Consider the following 4090-nt stretch of genomic DNA (forward strand, 5'->3'; position numbering starts at 1 on the left):
TAGTATAAATAGGATAATTTACTATTGTATTAGACATCTTTGGTCTCAGTTTTATTTAATTATTCATCTTAGGAGACTATTGGTCACATTTTGGGGGGGCTGGCCATTCGGCCATGCCTGAACCTTTCACTTATGTATTTTCAACGGTGGAGTTTCTACACACCATAGATTAAGGGTGTGGAGCTCTGCTGTACCTCAAGTTTCAATGCAATTACTATTATTTTCTATCCAATTCGAATTATTCATATTCTAAGATATTCGTTGCACTTCAACTTGATGAATGTGATGATCTGTGATACTCATCATCATTCTCACCTATGAACGCGCGTGATTGACAACCACTTCCGTTCTACCTTAGGCCGGGCGCGTATCTCTTAGATTCCTTAAACAGAATCTTCGTGGTATAAGCTAGATTGATGGCGGCATTCATGGGAATCCAGAAAGTCTAAACCTTGTCTGTGGTATTCCGAGTAGGATTCTGGGATTGAATAACTGTGACGAGCTTCAAACTCCTGAAGGCTGGGCGTTAGTGACAGACGCAAAATAATCAAGGGATTCTACTCCAACCTGATTGAGAACCGACAGATGATTAGCCGTACTGTGACAGAGCATTTGGACCTTTCTCACTGAGAGGTTGGGATGTAGCCATTGACAACAGTGATGCCCTACATACAGCTTGCCATGGAAAAGAGTAAGAAGGATTGGATGAAGCAGTAGGAAAGCAGAGATTCAGGAGGAGCACAGCATCTCCATACACCTATCTGAAATTCCCATCATGGAAATACATGAGTAACTTTATCCTTATTTTATGTTTATTTACTATTATTTGATTTTCCACATTCCATAATTTATTTAAATCCGCCTGACTGAGATTTACAAGATGACCATAGCTTGCTTCATACCAACAATCTCTGTGGGATCGACCCTTACTCACGTAAGGTTTATTACTTGGATGACCCAGTACACTTGCTGGTTAGTTGAACGGAGTTGTGACCACACATAGTAAAGAGCTATTATCTCGAATTAAATTTCATACAAGTACAAAGAGTACGAATCACAATTTCGTCCACCAGCCCCGAAAGCTTGGAAACTACTTTGTTTTTTCGAAATAAAAGCTGCTAAACAAGCAACCAAAACAAAGTATCAATAGTCAGCAGAAACACCATTTACAAAGACAAAGAAGTTCAAAGGCCCACAAGCCGGGCTATCTACATTAAACAGAAGGAAACTCAGTCAACATTAGAAGACTTCTCAGCAGCATCCACCCGGGTGAAGGAGGACGAGTCTGAAGAGGCACCGCATCTACCATCCTGTCATCTCGGTTCAAGATTTGGCAATCCGGTTCCCCTTCTGGACGACTAATCCCTGCAGTAGAAATCGGAGAAGTCGGCACAGCAGAAGTCTTGGTAGCAGGTAGTGAGGGACGATCATCATCATCATCATCGAGATCGTTAGGAACAATCTTACCATCCCTAACAATATTATCCAGGATAATAAGGGAAAGGTCCAGATCTGGCGCAAGAACTCAGAATTGCTCTTTTAGATTCTCATTAGCCACAGTAACACTACCTACAAGATGACTTTGAAGTTCGGAGTAATCGGCCTGAACAGATTCCAACCTACCCCTGAGCTCCATCACCTCTCTATAAGTAGTAACATAGCTATCCTTATGTTTTTGAGTCGTATCCTCTGCTAGTTGCGCGGTAGCCGCCAGACCAATAGCCCGGGCCTTTTCCTCCTTCAGCTCCTTTTTTAGCTCGGCCACCACCACCTCGAGCTCCTCCTTCAAACCCTTAATTCGGTCAAATTCTAATTTCGCCTCCTCCATAAAGGCCTTGGTAGCATGGATAGGGAGATCTTGAGCAGTTCGGTATGAAGCTGCTCCCATGTGTGCCAGTGTAATGCCACTCCGAGTAATAAAGTTTAAATGACGAAGAATCAATACATCATCGGTAGGCATGACACCATAGGGAGCAATATGTTGGTCTACAAACCCAACTGCATCATAGTCGGGAGCACCAAGGTTAAACGGCTCGACAGTCCGAGGTCTTTTAGGAAGAGGAGCAACTGGAGGAGCATTGGTACCCACTGAAGTTAGAGGCAGGTCAGCCAAACAAACCCGGGGAATCGGGATCATCCTCCTCGGCCCAGGAGAGCTCGGGACCGACGGCTTCGACAAAACTTGGGAGGACCCTTCTCCAACCACCTTGGCCGGGACGTTCTGAGCCGCGGTAGCCTTCGTCGCCTTCTTAAAGGCCTTCAGTGAGTCATTATTCTTCGACATCTCTGAAAAATAAGAAAAATACAAATGACTTATAAATACCCAAAAAAGAAAGTAGAGAACAAAAAGGGGGATGAGAACATAGTTCATGAAATACCCAGCACAGCACGAATCAAGGATGGATCCCCCAGAAATTTCTTGGTCTCGAGATAAGGAGGCTCCCCCCAAATATCCTCTAAAGCAATAACAAAGGCCTTCTCGACCTCGTCTAACATCTCTCAGGTATACCTAGACACAACTACGTTCCTTTGCCACTCTAAAGGAAAACAAGGCTCGCTATTCTCATCCAGGAAGAAAGGACGAGCTACCTCAACAGCACGGATCTTGAAGAAGTAATTTTTAAAATCGCGAAAAGACTCATCATACATGGCGAAGACTTTATGTGATAGGGCCGACCTAAAAGAAATCCAAGAAGCTTTCTTCTTGCTAGTCCCAGGCTTGGTCAACAAAAAGAGATACAGAAAAAGGGGTTAAAGATGGCTTAACACCAAACTCATGACAAACCATCTGAAAAATTTTGATAAAGCCCCAAGAATTCGGATGAGGCTGAGATGGGGCCACGTTGCAAGACCACAACAGGTCGATCTCAAAAGAAGTAAAAGGAAGGGTAATATCCATCTAGCTAAAGAAGAAATTGTAGGCATAAAAGAAAGGACGCTCCCCCTGGGTCGAAGTAGCAAAACAGACCCTGTCATGAGAGTCGGGTGCCACTAACTCATAGTTACGTTCTTGATTCTCACTACTACATATCAGATGGTGTTTCCTAAGCTCCGTACAGAATTCCACATCAGCTAGGGATACATACAATAACACCAGGGAGTCCAACCAGTCGGACATCCTTTCAGGAACCTTAGAGGACGCCTCGACAACATTTTTGCGAGACGACATGGCCAACTAATCCTACAAAGAAAAGGAAACGGGTTACTAACCCCAAAAAGCAAGTTCGGACAAAATGGAAGCAACTTGGACAAATGCAACCTTAAGCACACAAAGCAGTAAAAGGAAAACCCCAAGACGCACACCAAGGTCCAGGGGCATCCTTTGGAGGCAATGACAAGAGTGCAGTCTCAGAAAAAGCTACAAAGATAAAACCCTCTTTCAAACAAAATAATGTCCCAAGGAGAAAAAGGCAAAGGTCAAAGGAAAGTCATCAAAAACCATCGCCTCTATCAAAGAAAAGTCATCAACAAAAAATAAGTTATCAAAGGAGTAACCATTTTCGAAATAGCAGTATGAAAATCAACGACAACACACGAAGCCTTAAACAGAAGCCAGAACCAGAAAAATCACCCAAAACATACATAAGGATGAAAGAAGACCAGGAAACAGGCATCATAGCAATAAACCAAGTACAGAAATCAAGAAAAAGGTTCAAACTTTCCAACGCACAAAATCATAGCGTCATCAAAGAATCAAAAACAAAGTAGCAAAAATAAATGGTGAAGAGAAAGCAAAACCAGCCTGGAAGAAGGAGGAAAGCTTTGAAGGAAAAAGCTAAAAAGCAGAGCAGGGCAGCAAGGATCGACCGCGAAGCAGAAGCACCAGTGAATGCCAAAAATGTCACAGAGAGAAAATGAGAAATGCAGGACAGGAAACGGTGAAAAAGAAGGGAAGTTACAGGAAAAAGAAAACTGCCTCTTGGATACAAAATTTGAAATAAAGGAAAAGAAAATAGGTGCATTAAAAACCAATTAATGAGGGCATTAAAACCCTTGCACGTTCCCAAGGCTAGGACGATAATACAAAAGCGCGTGCCCTCAGAGGAGGCGAAACGTTCCACATTCAAAAGGAGAACTCTACAAAGAAGAA

Source organism: Arachis duranensis, chromosome 5 (assembly GCF_000817695.3).
Source record: "Arachis duranensis cultivar V14167 chromosome 5, aradu.V14167.gnm2.J7QH, whole genome shotgun sequence".
Classification (NCBI taxonomy): Eukaryota; Viridiplantae; Streptophyta; class Magnoliopsida; order Fabales; family Fabaceae; genus Arachis; species Arachis duranensis.